Raw genomic sequence first — 17707 nt, 5'->3', positions numbered from 1 at the left:
AGCAAATTTTTGCCCCTCACACATCAGATAGAGCACTAATCTCTAGGATATATAAAGAACTCAAAAAGCTAAACACCAAAAAAATAGATAACCCAATAAATAAATGGGCCAAGGAAGTGAACAGATTCTTCTCAGAAGAAGATATACAATCAATCAACAAATATATGAAAAAAATGTTCATCATCTCTCACAATTAGAGAAATGCAAATAAAAACTACTCTGATTTCATCTCACTCCAGTCAGAATGGCAGCTATTATGAAGACAAACAACAATAAGTGTTGGCAAGGATGCAGAGGAAAAGACACACTCATACACTACTGGTGGAACTGCAAATTGGTGCAGCCAATATGGAAAGCAGTATGGAGATTCCTTGGAAAGCTGGGAATGGAACCACATTTGACCCAGCTATCCCTCTCCTGGGTCTATTCCCAAAGGACTTAAAAACAGCATACTACATGGACTCAGCCGCATCTATGTTTATAGCAGCACAATTCACAATAGCTAAACTGTGGAACCAACCTAGATGCCCCTCATCAATGAATGGATTAAAAAAGCATGGCATATATACACAATGGAATATTACTCAGCAATAAAAGAGAATAAAATCATGGCATTTGTAGGTAAATGTATGGCATTGGAGGAAATAATGCTAAGTGAGTTAGCCAATCCCCAAAAAACAAATGTGGAATGTTTTCTCTGATATAAGGAGGCTGACCCATCATGGGATAGCTTTATATATAACCAGAGATATGAAAATTGTGCTCTATATGTGTAATAAGAATTGTAATGAATTCTGATGTCATGTGTTTTTAAAAAAAATGAAATCAATAAAAAAAACTATACTTTTTCTCCACGAAAACCTTATCTCATAAGGGGTATTGTTATTGCCATTTTCCAAATGTGAAATGTGTGATAAATACATTTTCCAAAGTAATCAATTTACTATTTAGAAAATTATGATTTGAAACAATTTCTACTTGGAGGTATACATCTGAATGTTGTGGTTTGAATGTGACCCCAAAGTTCATGTGATCAAAACTTAGTCTTCAAATTTGTATGTTAATGCTCTTTGGAGTTTGTTTATTGGAAAAATTAGCATTAAGGGAGTCATAACATCATTATGATTTCATAGGAGGAGAAGGAAGAATGTAAGCTAATACATTTGCTCTGTCTGACCAGGTGGCAGCCTCCAAATTGCCATGATGCACCAAGAAGTCCTTCACTAGATGTTGTTCCTATGTTCTTGGACTTTCCAGTTTCCAGAATCAGGAGAAAAACAAATCCCTAGTCCTGATAAAGATTTCAGACTCTTGTATTCAGTTATAACTAAAGAGAAGGGGCTAAAACACTATCCTCACTGAAAAACCTTCTATAATACTTCAAAAATTAGTTCAAACCAGAGACATAAAGTAGAAGAACCTAAGTACATCTAGAGCAATGCCCTTTACTTCATCAATAATACAAGTTACATTGTTTATCCTGAAATGCAGCATATTAGAATTTTCTTCAGAGTTATTCAACCATCTAACTAATAAACATCTGCTTCTTTTATATGATCACCAATCCATACAACTGACAGTCTTTATTTTTTTTTTTTGGAATTTCAGATATCAATCATATTTGAGCTTGTTCCTGGCCTAATGTTTTGGTTAATGCCAACCTTGGCATAATTTCTTCCCTGTCACTGTTTCTTTGTTATAACAACTATTATCTGATTACTAGCCTTTCATAAATATTACCTTATGATATCATAATTGTGATTTAGTGATAACTGCCAGGCACAACTATTCTTGTGAAGGAGTGGAACTTTCTAAAGTATATAAGGGCACAGGATATGGATATATCTGAGAATCAGACCTTCAAAGATTCAAACTGAGTGTATATCTAACAATAAAAGTCTTCTAAACCAACCTGTTTCTTTTAATTATTTTATAATTTTGCATTAATTATTAGGCCATAGGATACTGAATGCATAACTACATTATTTTATAAATACCATATACACAGAATGAATTAATTTTAATAAACAAATGAGTACATGTTACTTATGTCTAAGGTTCTATGGTAGATTCATAAAGGAATGAGACACAGGGGAATCTAACATAACACAGGATAGTAGGAAAGGGAAAGAAATGTGCTGTAAATTGAAGTTCAAATAAGAAGGTACCACTTCTGTTTTTTTATAACAGGAAAGTTTCATTAAAGTATTATTTCCAGAACCTGTCCCAAAAGGGTGCACAACATTTAGGAGAAGGAATGAGGAAGAAAATACTCAAAGTACAATTGCCTGATTAAAAGGACAGAAGAGGGAAAACAAAGGATACCTTTGGATAGTAATGAGCAGTACAAGTGTAATTTGAGCCCCAAATAATGTAGGAACAAAATGGAAGATAAGTCTCTACAGAGAAGTGTTATGTGAAGTTTTAAATTCCTTACTTGAGCATTGTAACTTCATCTTCCATGCACTGATAAAAGTAGAACCGAGAAGTGATTAAAGCTTCATTAAGAAAATAAATCTGGAATGGAAAATGAAATATAATGACATTGAAATAGTAGTCAATTATAGAATTTCAGGCAAAAGACAATTTACTTATGCAAGAACAACTCTTACTTGATTTCCTACAATGGCATCTAATGACTCCACAACATAGAGCAAGTCTGAGCCTTCTCAAATGCTTATCTGATGATGTCTTAATTCTCATCCTTTTCACTGACCTTCCTTGAAAACTGATAACATATACTTTTCCATATCTGACTGGCTGTGGGCTATCTTATCATGCACTGGTTAGAAATAAGGTGTCCCCCAAAAGCTCATGTGTGAGACAATGCAAGAAGGTTTAGAGGAAAAATGATTAGGTAGGAGAGCCTTATCGGAATCAGTCCATTAATCCTCTGATAGGGATTAATTTAGTGGTAATTGTAAGTAGGTAGGGTGTGGCTAGAGGAGGTAGGTCCTTGTGTGTGTGCCTTTGGAGTACATATTTTGTGTGTGGTGAGTTGAGTCTCTCTTTCTGCTTCCCAGTGTGTTTTTCTGAGTTGCTTTCTTCATGGACTGAGACCTCTGAAACAATGAGCCAAAATAAACTTTTACTCCTCTAATTGTTCCTGTCAGGTCTTTTAGTCACAGAAGCAAAAAACTGATTTAAGCACACCATAATTAAGTCATTTTTGTTGTTTTTCCTCTTGTTGGACTGAGCACCTCCTAAATCAAGACTTTTGCATAAGCTGCTTCCTTTGTCTGCCATACCATTTGCCCATTCATTATGTGTCTGTCTTCCTTTCCTTCTTCTCCACTTCTGTGATTCTTATCTGAGTTCCTTCTTATCTGTTACTCTCTATCTCATCCAATTGTTTAAGTCATACTATTTAATACAACTTAAGTTAGGTTTATTTCTTACTTATTCTTGGTCTGTAACTACCCATTAAATCTCAAATGAAATGGAAAGACATCAATGACAGTCTTATCTATTTCTATAAGTCATAGTATTTTGCACAGAGTAGGTGCTCAATAAGTTTTATTAAATAAAATTGAATTATCTGCTTCTGTATATAAAGCACTGTAATAGTTACTGAAGAGCTAGCATTGAGTATGACAGTATTCTTTTTGTCAAGGGTTTAATGATCTAGAAAGGTAGTCAAAGAAAATATTTGTGCAGTAGGGAAAGAGTAGAGAAAATCAGACAAACTAGAAGACTCTTCTAGTTGTTTAGAAATGGGGAGATTCTGACAAATGTTGTAGTAGAAAATGGTAGAGTATAATCTCACCCTAATTTTTGGATAAAAGAGAGAGAGAGAGAGAGAGACAGAGAGAGAGAGAGAGACAGAGAGAGAGAGAGAGAGAGAGAGAGAGAGAGAGAGAGAGACAGAGAGACAGAGAGAGACAGAGAGAGAGCGAGCACAAAGAAAACAAAAGGGCAATTGTAGAACATTTTAGAAGAAGTACTCTAGGGCTTGGCAACTGACTGGACATAAGATTCTAAGGAAGAGACAGAAATAGAATGATGATTGAGCTTTTAAGTCCAAGTGATTATAAGAAATGGTATTATCATCAACCAATGTAAAGATTTGTATTGAAGGAAGAGAGAAAGAAAACAAAAAAGATTTATTTATAATTTTAAAAACCTTCTACTTGCATTATTGTGCAGGGCATATGTGGTATAGTTTTGAGTTTTATTCAAAATAGAATAATTTTGAAGTTTTGACTTGAGAATAGCCATTTTTCAAATAAGAAGTTTCATGAACAATGTCATTAGGGTAAGCAGGACTACAAATAACAAACACTGACCTAGAGGCAGAAGCGTCAACCCACCCATTATTTTTATGACTGCATCACTAATTACATCGTAGTGCATCATACCAAGAGATTTGGAAATCTTTTAAGGAAAAAAAATCACGTACAGAAAAAATATACTTAAATAAAACAAAGATTAAGTTGCCTAATTGTGCCCATAAATAAAAGTCAGGCAATTTTGCTGAGTTTTGGCCATCCCCATTGAATTTCTGAAAAAATAAATTTACAGGGTATTTATGGTTTTAAGCGATAAGGTAACCTTCCAGACACAAAATAAACATTTTGAATATTACTTTAAAAGAAATGCAAGTCATACAATGGCTAGGTTGACTTGAAGTTTCTGTAAACATTGCTCTGAGCCAACTTTCTACCTTCTGAACCTTCTGGCTTGCCATGATTTATGCTCATGAGTGATGCTCATGTACACATGCCCAATTTTCAATGGCCACTCAGAAAAAATTGGCCTCAGAATATGGGTATACTTAGTGGCTGCCCAGAACTTAATTAAAATTCCCAACTGACTAAGCTGACTTCAAATGGTGCCATAACTAAACTTACTAAAGCTCTTTTGCAGAGAAATATGACATTAATTCTGAGTCCAGCCACTATCCATCTTATTTGAGCACTCGAAGCACCATAATTCATATTGAAACTGTCTCTATACTTGAAAGTGTTTTCCAAACAAAATTTATGTTTAGTCAAATGAGCAATTCATTTAGAACAGTCTTAACAGATCAAATACGTTCACATTTATAGAAAATGGTTCCCCAGGTGGACTAAGGATGTAGCTCAGTGACAGAGCACTTGCGTAGCATGCACAAGGCTTGGGCTCAATCCCCAACATTTAACAGGGGAAAAAAGAAAAAGGATTTTCCAAAGAGTCACTGAGTCAAAACAAAGAACTTCTTTGGGTAAACCTGACATGGTTCATTTACTGAAACTTTTCAAAATGTAGTTTCCATTTACTTAGTCATTAGTGATCTGTGAGATTTTACCATGTAACTAGTAATAGTGTTGATATTATTAATTATAACACCATAATAGGAATGTAGCATTTCTTGATAGAATTAAAATGGACATTTGAAGCAAGTAGACTCAAATAGCAGTTCTACCAATTATTTACTATGTAACTTTGGGCAAGTAATGTAATCTCTTCCTGCCTCAACTTCCTGAGTTTTCAGAATGCATTATATCACTGATGCCATATCAGTGTTGTAAGAATCAAATGAAATAATGCATATAATGGAACTAGAATATGTGCTTTTCCCTTTATTTTCTAGAAATAAATAACCATACAATTGTGGGAACATACCCATATTTCCTTGCAATCCTTACATTTTGCCTGTGCATGCACAACTCTAGGTCAAAGCTCTAAGAAACTTCATAAAGCTTTCATTTGTTGACTTTCCTCCTTTTCAGTTAATATTTGAGTTAATTCATCCTACTATGTTTAAGTTGATCTTGTTGTATCTCCTTCTATTTTCCATGATAGAATTCAATGTTTCCTCCAAAACATCTTTCCCTTAATGAGAAACAACTTATTGGCCCATTTTACCTCATTGCCATACTAATCTGACTTATCCCTCAATAGATGCTTGAGTTTTCTTTGGTGGTCTGTTGGTTGATTTTTGGTTTTTGTTTTTTGGTACCAGTGATTGAACCCAGGGACACTTAACCACAGAGCCATATCCTCAGCCTTATTATTATTATTATTATTATTATTATTATTATTATTATTTTATTTTGAGATAGTTTCTCCCTCAGTTGCTTAGGGCTTTGCTAAGTTGCTGAGGTTGGCCTCCAACTTGTGATCCTGCTTTATCAGCCTCCTGAAACACTGGGATTACAGACATGTGGCACTATGATTTGAGGGTGAAGAAAGCATCTAATGGGCTTTTTCTTCAAGCATATTAAGTTAATATTAGTTAATTATGAAAATTGCTATGAAACTATTGTAATGTTTCTATAATAAATGGGAGAGTAGTGTGGGCTCATGAACAGAGCACTGGATTACAAATTGCATGCTATTTATTTGTTTTATGACAGTAGACAGTTCACTTAATCTTAACTAATTTCCTTATCTATGAAAAGAAAGTGCAACTGCCTATGCTGTGAGTATCAATTTAGAGATTTTGCAACCCAGACTTTATACAAAATAGTTGAAAATTCTAACTGCTCATTAGGAAAAAGCTACAGGTAGTAAATTTTAAATGACATGTAAAAAGTATATTAGTTTATAACCTACACAATTTGGTTTGTTCAGATACTGGCAAATTCTCAAATGATCAGGTGCTTTAAATAAATACAGTGTTTGGATTCTTTTTTTAAGTTCTAAATTGTTGGCCTATAATACCATTATTATTTTCAATACAGGAAACAGTTTATTTAATAGTTTAATTATATGATTAGTCAATTCAAACAATCAGTAAACCCCAGCAACCACCTTGTTTTTCTCTTCTATCTGAAGGATTGATGATGTTCTTTTTTTTATTAACTTACTTTTTTTGTTTTAGTCAGCTTTTCACTGTTGTGACCAAAAGACCTGACAAGATTAATGTTATAGAGGGAGAAAAGTTTATTTGGCACTCATGGTTTCAGGAGTCTCAGTCCATAGACAGCTATCTCCATAGCTCTTGGCCCAAGGTGAGGCAGAGCATCATGGTGGAAGAGTGCATCACAGGAAAATGCTCAGGACATGATACCAGGAAGCAGAGATAAAGAGAAAGAGAAAGAGAGAGAGAGAGAGAGAGAGAGACAGACAGACAGACAGACAGACAGACAGACAGACAGACACTGCTTCAGTCTCCAGGGACAAAATATATACCTGATAATCCCTATCAGGGGATTAATGTACTGATTAGGTTAAAGGTCTCCTAACCTAATCATTTCACCTCTAAACTTTCTTGCATTGGTTCACACATGAGCTATTGGGTGATAATTTGTATATAAAACATTGTACACTTTCCACGGGTTTATGTTAGCTCTAGCATAAGTCTTGGATTTGATAATTCCAATTCACTTTATCACAGAAAAATTAGAAAAATAGTTGAATGCAACAATAAAAGAAGCTATTGTGGGTTTTTTAACCATTTTTCTTAATATTTTATTTTAATTTCCCAATTTAATTTTAATTATTTTATACTCTAGTTAAATCTTCTAGTGTCCTTATCTTTCCTTTTTCTTAATTTCTCAGTTGTATGACTTCAATGCTAACTCAATAGCATAGCTTTTAAAAACACATAAAATGCCAGGAATGATGGGGCATGTCTTTAATGCCAGAAACTCTAAAGGCTGAGGCAGGAGGATTCTAAGTTCAAGATCACCATCAACATCTTAGTGAGACCTAGTCTCAAAGTGATAAAATAAAATAAAATAAAATGGGTTAGGGGTATTGCTCAGTGGTAGATCACCCCTGGGCTTCAATTCCTAGTATTGTAGAGTAAAAAATAAATACATAAAATTGAGCCAAAACCACCACAAAATAGGGTTTTTTGTGCCTTCTTATGTTATGAGAATATATCCAACCAAATGAATTAAAAGATTCAGTACTTTCCTCAAAAAAGAAAACATACAAACTTTCACATTTGGACATACAACACAGTATAGTCTACAATGACATTCACTTACATGCATTATTTAATATAAACATCAACTATCCATGAGATAAGCACAGTGAGAATTATTTATTAATTTTCCAGATGAGGGAATAAATTTAACAAATGAAATTATTTGCTCAAGTTATACATAGTAGACAGCCTATACTAGAAACTCAAATCTTTCAAATGCTGGTAATTCATCAAAAAAGTCTTGTTGGAATAATTATGTTTCATTAATTTCTTGGGATAACTATTTTTTCAAATATGTCCATTAAATCTCTAAATTACCAATGAAATACTCAATTTAAAATTTGGGAGATTTTACATGTTAAATGAAATCCTGGGAAATTAAGTGATTTAATTTTGCCCTTATTTCTCTAAAAATGTAAATAAGCTTTAAAAATGATATATTATAGTTTGGGGCTGTAGCTCAGTGGTACATAAAATTGAGCCAGAACCACACATGCCTTGCATGTGTGAGGCCCTGGGTTCGATCCTCAGCACCACATAAAAATAAGTAAAATAAAGGCATTGTGTCCAACTACAACTGAAAAATAAATATTTTTTTTAAAAAATGATACATCACCACTAAATACATTATTCACCTGAAATTTATGAAAAATAAAGCAGGGTAAAGTTCAGAGAGAGACAGGAGCTATTAAACAAACAAAGCCTTGCTGACCAATGATATTTTTTGCAGGAATCATACAAAGTTTGAATAAAAGCAGCAACAATATTCTAAAATGAGGAAGAAGCAAGTACAAAGGCCCTGAGGTGACAATGTACTTTATTTGTCCATAAAACAAGAAGTCAGTGTGATTACAGCAGAGTGTAGAAGAGATCAGACAGATTGGCATAGGCTTGATTGTAAATGTTTAGATTTTATTCTAATTGCAGTGGGAAACCAGGAAAGGGATAGACAAATCTAGCTTCTGTTTCATAAAGGTCACTTGGGTTGTTGAAGGGAAAAATCAATATTAAGAGAATGGAAGAAAAAATCCAGTTATAAGGCTGTTGCAATAGCCAAGGAGAGAAGATGATGCTGGTAGATGTGGCTGTAAAAAAAAAAAAAAAAAAGGAAAAAGAAAGAAAAAAACAAAAGAAAAGTAGAAATACTTGAGATAAAGTCAGTGTAGGGTAGAAATTGTGTTTTATTACTATTCTTATCTTGAGTGCTTACTACAGTATCCAACACACAAATAATGACTGACAAATATAAGTTAAAGAAACGTTATATTAGAATTCCTGTAACAAAAATCATCCATAATATTTGAAGTGTTTTCTGTGAATCTTTTCAATTTAACAGAACTGAAGCATAGAACCATTGTTTACTACTGTATGGAAAAAATGGAGGAAAAATAGCACTTTCTTTTCAGACATGAATGCCATTCTATATCCTATTGTAGTAATATAGCTATCAAGGACCTTGGAAATACTGAATAACAAGAAATATTCCAAGTGTTTTTCTTAGGCTATCAAAATAAGATACTTATAATATGGGACAATTTGGGGAATGTAAGCTTATTGAAGACAGTTTGTGTCCTACTTATCTCCATGTACAGTGCATATTAGGCTCTGGCTGAATGTCTAATGAGCTGAATGGTAGAAATAGTACTATATAATTTTTACATATGTAATTTAATAGAAAAATAAGAATGTGTCGGAAGAGAGTAAAATTAACTATGAAAAATGTAAATCATGAAGAAGACTCACCTACAAAGAAATTGAAGTCATTTTGGTGTCTTCTAGTGCCATCTACTGCTTAGTTCTCAAGATACAAAATGAGTCTAATTAATAATATTTTATTTGTTTAATGATATGCATTCTTAAGATTGAAATTCAAATAACTTTCCAATACTGTCATTACCTTGGCACCCATGCAGGGTAAAAATAAAATCACTCAAATCACCAGGTATAGGGCAAGATTCCTTCACAGCACTGCTAACATTTTGGGTTGGATGATTATTTGTTGTTAGGGGAAATACAGTACATTGTAGGATGTTTAGCATCATCCATACTTCTACCTACTAGATACCAATAGCAACTCAGCCCCAGTTGTGACATCCAAAAATGTCTTCATACATTGACAAATATATCTTGCATACAAAATAAGCCAAATTGAGAAACACAAGTATAGAAAAAGGAGATTGAGATTCATGCATTAATTTCTTCACTGTATAAATATTTATACGCCTTCTGTATGTTAAGCATTAAGATAGCCTTTGAGTATACACTGGAAACTGAAAAATTATGGTCCCAACCTCAAGGAACTTCCATTAGAAAAGAACATTAAGTTCTATAAAAAAAAATAAAGAATAACTTGGACCGGGTGGTCAGAGAAGACTGCTGCAAAGACATGATATTTTAATTAACATAAGGAATGAGAAATAGCCAACCAGGGAAGAGCTGGGGGAAAGAATGAATTAAAGAGAACATCAAGAGGGAAGATACTGCTATGAGTCAAGCAGTGTGTTAGCCCCTTTGCATGTACTATTTTGTTTAGGAAGGGTGACTGTGCCAGCGGCCTATGTCAATTCCATTTATACCTATTGTCATATTGTGAATATTTGAATTATGAATTTTATTTCAACTATACATTTAAATATTATAACACTTAAGATTCATTTACTTTCTATTCCTGTGTTACATAAAAAAAAACTTAACCCCAAGTAGATTGTTGTTTTTACATGTTTGAAAAGCTAGTGACAAAAGCCTCATGAATAAGTTGTGTTCTATTTGACTCCAAGGCCAATGATTTGACCATTAGACTGTGATGCATCCCTTGACGAGAACAGGATGAAATGACACAAATATATGTAGTAGAAATTATATGGCAATTGTAAAATTGATATTGGAAAGCACAACAATTATTTGAAGAAACAATATGTTATGCAAAGAGATCAAAGCTGGAGTTGAAACTGACAGCATTAGTTCTCTATCAGGACTTAATTGGTGTTCATAAAAGATCAGGAGCAACTGCCTCAGGAGTGAAAGTAGATTTCTGGAGGATTATTCATTTGGCAACTGGTTGATGGTGGCAACAATTTTTGAGAAAAACTCCTAAGGAGGAGTCAGAACTGAAGTTTCAATTTCTCTAGCAAGCTTATTCAACTAGAGACCCTAAGTGAGTTCCAACTACTGAGATTATTTCCTCACCTGTACAATAGAGATAAGGGTGTACATTCAGCCTAAATCAAAAGTTGTGGAGAATCATATAGAATAATTTCTCTGAGTATAGTATGTAAGCGAGCAAATATTGTTGACCATTCTGCTCAAAGTAGGCTTTTTAGAGCTTTTAGCATTTCTGGTAGTCTATTCCACCATCTTCTATTTTTATTCACCTTGACTTCTTCAAAAGAAATGAAACAAATAAGAATTCTCCTGGGGAATAATGAGGTTATCAACTTTTTAGTTGTGTGGTCAGAGACTAGTCTGGGTCTGTAGCTGTGTGATGCACCTGGATATCATCACATCAGCATTTCTAATTCTGTTGTGACCCTCAAAAGCTCACCCAAAAGAAGAATTGTTTTATGGCTCCCAAAATTGTTTCTAGCTGGGAAAACACTGAACAAAAGAAAAATTAACCAAAAACAATAACAAAAAAAAAGAAAGAAAGAGAAAGAAATCACTCTAGAATGAAATTTCCAAGTATGGAGTTGGTTTTGAAATGACACTTTTTCAAATGCATCTGTGTATGTCTCCTTGTACAATCAACACATATTGTCTGAGATTTCAAGTAGCTTAAAAATATTTCTACAAATACAGTGCTCCTTTGGCCTTTAATCAACTTTTCAATAGCCACTTAGTGTAGCAGAAAAATGATGATAAATGCCTATTTTTTACCTCAGTATTTCTTACAGTGAGTCATATATTGACTGTTTTTTAAGGAGTGTAATACAAATTAAATTTCTGAACTTATTTGGAAGGTGGTCTTCAGTAACTATCTAACTTTCATATTGTCTTCTCCTTAAGCTGCTAATAATTTTATTAACACATAATTACCATAATATAAATTTCCTTTATTTAAGTTTATAATGAATTCATTTTAATGTATTCATTTATGCAATCATCACCAGTATCTGATGTTGGGAAATTTTCATCATCCTAAAAAGGCACCCCGTAACATCATCATCACTGCCCGTTCCTACTCCCTCCTCCCTCCACCACAAGTAACCAGTAAACCTGTTTCTACCTCCACATAGTTTTCTCTTCTGGATATTTCATATAAATAGGATAGTGCAACCTGCAAATTTTGTGTCTGTTTTTTTTTCTTTTACTTAATATGTTTTCAAGGTTCATACACATTTTAGCATGTATTAGTGTCCCATTCTTTTTATGATCAGATAATATTTCACTGTGGACATATATGTTCCTATCAATACTTTCTTTTTTAAAAAAAATATTTTTAGTTGTAGATGTATCCTTATTTTTTATTTATTTATATGTGGTGCTGAGGATCAAACCCAGTGCCTCACACATGCTAGGCAAGTGCTCTGCCACTGAGCCACAACCCCAGCCCCTCATTAATACTTTCCTTGATGAAAATTTCAGTTCTTTCCACATTTATTCTGATTAATGTTTCTATGAATATTCACATACAAGTTTATTTTTGAATGTCTATTTTCACTACTCTTAGCTATATACACAGGTTTAGAATTGCTTGGTTTCCACATTATCTTTATCCCAAAAGTTTTAACAATAGTAATTTGAAACAATTGTTATAAAGATGGATTAGTATGATAAAATGATTGGACTTCCTATAAAACTACTTCAGACAGGAAATAATTGGCATTAGAAATATTTAATTTAAAGGTTAAGAAGACTGAAAGATTATTTTTCAGATTTATAAGCTTGCATTTAACTTATTAGCAACCTTAACAATTAAAAAAGCTATTTTCTTATTGTAACTGGTCATTATAACTTAATTTTTTTCTGCATGTTTTAGCTCTGCTATTCCTATTTATGAATTTCATTACCATCAAATTATAAATTACACTATGAAAGATTATTATGTCAAATCATAATTCTTCAATCATTTATATGTTTCATATATAATGCTTAAAATAGCTATATTGTTATATTTGTGAATAATTAAATGAACCAACACTGTGACAGAAAATATAAAAAGAGATGAACATAAAATGTACCTGGAACATTTTTCATTTGCTTAGAAATAAGGAATACACTTTTACTGTAAAAATATCACAAAGCACTTTGTTGACTTCAGTTTGTAAATTTAAGCAGGGGAGTGCGTATTCTTAAATAAAATACTTTAAATATTTTAATTGAGGTGACTTCATGCTCTAAAACAGCCACACTCTTTGCCTAGCAAAGGTTAGAGGGATAATCAGGAACAGCTGAAATTCTAGGACTAGAAGCAGTATGTTGTGGGGTCACTTCTACAGTCCAGTCCACTTTAATCAGCCATCTTCTTACAATGCACCCAGTATGTTTTTAGGTACTAATTAGACATCCTGCTATGTTCTGTAAAATCTACACTGTCCCTAGTCAATTGTAGGCATGTGGAATTTCAGAACAGACCATGTGATGAAACATTTGAGAACTTTTAAATGTTATAATTAGGTTACTGATTTAGTTACATCTTCATTAGCATATCTAAAAGATTCTGTTCCTGTGAGGCTGTTGCTCAGTAGTAGAGCGCTCATCTAGCACATTTGAGGCTCTGGGTTTGATCCTCAGAACCACATGAAAATAAATGAATAGAATAAAGGTATTGTGTCCAACTACAACTAAAAAATAAATATTAAAAAATAATTCTTGCTCCTATGTAAGGCTAATCACTGCACTTGTACCATAGATTTTATGCTTTCTTACCTACTAAAGGACATGAGCAATTCTTCCTAACCCTAACCCTAACCCTTTCTCTTACATTTTTCTCAATTCTTTTTGAATATCCCCATCAATGCTTAAATAGAAATACTGTAATTTCTCTTATTTTATAAAACAAGCAATAACACAAACTTTCTTAGACTTTAATTCCCCCACTAGATATATCCTCATTTCTCTTCTTCCACTTTCAACAAAACCATTGAAACCTCTATACACCTGACTCTAATTGATCTCCTAGGTTTTCTCCTTGAAGCCACTAGACCATTGTACTATAAATACCAGGGTCAATTTTCAGTTCTCATCTTAGTTGACTATAGGTAGGATTGACTATAATTGATATTCCTCCTATCTTAACATACACTTTACTTCTTCACTGTTCTGATTTTTCCCACAGTACTTGTACATTATGCTTACTGCCTTTTGGGTATCTTCTATAATTGGAATGAAGGCAAGGATTTTAGTGGTGTCAGTTTCAACTCTGCTTCATGTTACACATTTAAAATAGTACTTGACATAGGTGACTACTGAGTATATGGTCGTTGACTAAATATATCAATGAACCAAATTTTGCATATTCCTCAATTCAAACCTGGTCTTCTCCCTAACTCATTGTCTTAATCCGTTTTCTGCTCCTATGACTGAATACCAGACTACATAATATAAACAATAGAGTTCAGTGCTAGGTTCTGACTGAGATATCCAAGATGATGGTGCCAGCATCTACTCAGCATCTGATGAGGGCCTCATGCTGCATCAGAACAAGGCAGAGGGCATCACATGGAAAGACTAATGAAGTGTGTCAGACAGAGCTTGCTTTTATGATAAAATAACTTGTAATAACCCATTAATCAATAATTTATTCATGAGTACTCTGCCAGTAATTTTTCAAATAATCTTTCAAAAGTTCTCCTCCAAATATCAATACCATATAAATTAGGGAGTTGAGTTTTGTAATATATATTTTAATGTCTTTATTATGTTTTTTGTTTATTTTTATGTGGTGCGAGGATCAAACCCATGCCTCACATGTGTGAGGCAAGCATTCTGCCACTAAGCTACAACCCCAGACCAGGGATTAAGTTTTCAATCTATAAAATTTGAAGGAAACATTTAAATCATACCGCTCATACCTCAGTAAATGGCACCATTGTTAATCTAGTTGTTGAAATATAAAACATAAGAATCTATGTAAATTCATTTATTTTCCTCCATCACCAAATGCTTGGGCTTTATCCTCAAAATACAGTTTGCTGTCTTCTCACTTTTACCACCACCCTCCTAGCCTAGACTGTCTTCATCTCTTACTTGATAAATTTCCTTGCTTCCAATCCACTCCCAAAATATACTGACACTACAGCCAGACTGATTGTTTTATGATGTAAGTCAAATGATATCATTTCCATATTCTAAACTCTTTAATATCTCCCCAACTTAAAATAAAATTCAAATTTACCATAAAAAATTTATCCATCATATCAAAGAATGATGAGATTTAGGACAAAATTTCTAAAGATCTTTGCCTTATTTTAATGCTAAATGATGTCAGTTCTACCAAAAGACAATTTACAACTTTTAGTGTATATGGTAAGGTCATCAATAAACACTCTTTAAACAAACAGAAGAAAGTAAAACTTTGATCATCACATGTAACTAAGTAAATTTTGTGACAAAAAAATCTGAAAATAATCTCAATCAATATAAATGTAATTGGATTAGGATTAGATTCAGCCATTTAAAGATATTTTCACATCATATTAAAATAACATAACACAGCCATGCACAGTGGTACACATCTGTAATCTCAGCAGCTCAGGAGGCTGAGGCATGAGGATGGCAAGTTTTAGGCCAGCCTAGGCAATTTAGTGAGGTCCTAAGCAACTTAGTGAGACCCTGTATCAAAACAAAACAGAAAAATATGGACTGGGGATATGACTCAGTGGTTAAGTACACCTGGCATCAATCCTTTCTATAATAAACAGAAATCAAACAACATGACATTGAGATATAGAGTACTAAAAGAGAAATACTGTAAGTGAAACTACACATAGCCTGAAGATAGAACAAAAATATGAAAGGGAAATACTAAAACACTTGTGAAAATAAAAGCACCAAATGCAAATTTCATAAAGAGCAAAAACAGAGTCACAATGTAATAATGATAAAGGAATAAGAAATCAATAAATATTAAAACATTTTAACCAAATATTCTCAAAACATATAAAGCTTCATTACCTTTAGCCTGCCACCACATTCTTTTTTAATTTTCATTTAAGATGCACTAACTTTCCTTTTTCTGATAGTACCCACCTATTCTTTGCATTCTTTAGATTTAAAGATGATAGCGAGCTTCCTGCTATTGCTAATCTCTAGATTGCTTCACTTCCTAATTTGTTTCACCTGCATTAATATTTTCTGTTAACCCATTATTTAAATTAAAGTTCATCTCTATAAAACACATTTGGTAATTTCTGTCTTCTCAGTTGAACCATAACTGATATATATATATATATATATATATATATATTATTTGTGAGAAACAATAGAACATACATAAAGCATGTCATGCATATCTCACAAAATTTGCAAGTATTTTCTGTTAGAGCCCCTTCACCATTTATTCTCTGCTCTTTCTGACATTGTCCTATGCCCTTAGTGGCTAACCACAATAAACTAATTACCTGAACATTATGCATTCTGGCTTTTAGGCAATTATGGCTAATGGGAAGTACTGCAGGCACATTGGAGAACATGATAAGACAGAGATCAAGGTGAATTTTTCCTATCCCTATCCTCCTTCTAACTTCCCTTGATCAGCTTGCTCCACTCCATTGACTAATCTATTCTCATTATTACTATTTTAATTGGCGGATTAAAATTATATATAAAAACTATATTTATTGTGGTATATTTGTTCATGAGCATAGCATAATTTGGAAGGTTTTCTTCCCCAGTACTTCCCCATTTCTTTCCTTCCTCCCTCCCCCTTGATGCTCTTTATTGGTTTCTCTCTTACTTTTGTGAGATTCCTTTTTTAATTCCCTTTTTATTTCTTCTCTAGCTTTCATACGTGAGAGTAAACACTCAATCCTTAACATTCGGAGTCTGGCTTATTTCACTTAGCATGATGTTCTCTAGTTCCATCCATTTATCAGCAAATGATGTAATTTTATTTTACTTTGTGACTGTAAACTTCATTGTGTATATATACTACATTTTCTCAATCCATTCATCTGCTGACGGGCATGTAGACTGATTTCATTACCTGGCTATTGTGAATTGAGGTTTTGTTAACATTGTTATATATGATTTAACTGGGTTTTTTATCTACTTGATGAAAATTTTCTTATCTATTTATCTAATAATTGATTTCTTCACTATTCTTGTTTGCATCTCAGACTTTCCTTCAGATATCTTTCTTATGCCTGGATAAAATAATTAGAACACTCTTTAATGAAGACCATTTATTAGTATATTCTCTCAGTTTTATATTAAGTGGTTTTACTTCCACCCACATTCTTATGTTTTGTCTAAGTGTACATAATTCTAGGTTAATGGCTATTTTCTTTCAACTATCTGAGAATTATTATCCTGTTTCGTTTCATTGATAATTAATTTTGAGATTAGTGTTTTTCTTCTTTGTGTTTCTGCATTTTCACAAAAATATGTCATTCTTTTAACATGCTCTATTGTGTATGCCTGGCATCTACTTTCTCCATGGATTTAAGATGTTCATCCATTGTGGAAAATGTTCAGGGCTCAATAATTCCTCAATTTCTCAGTACTCCTCAAATGTTAACCATTACAGTTTTTCTCTATTCTATCCTTCTTTGTATCTGATTTGAAATAATTTAAATAATTATTTCAGAACTCTGGGTATAGCTAAGCAATCAAGCACTTGTCTAGCATGCATGAAGCCTTGGGTTTAATCACTTCAACATGGCAAAAAATTCAAATAATTATTTATCATAA

This window comes from Ictidomys tridecemlineatus, chromosome X (assembly GCF_052094955.1).
Source record: "Ictidomys tridecemlineatus isolate mIctTri1 chromosome X, mIctTri1.hap1, whole genome shotgun sequence".
NCBI lineage: Eukaryota > Metazoa > Chordata > Mammalia > Rodentia > Sciuridae > Ictidomys > Ictidomys tridecemlineatus.
Note: the sequence above shows the minus strand (reverse complement) of the source record.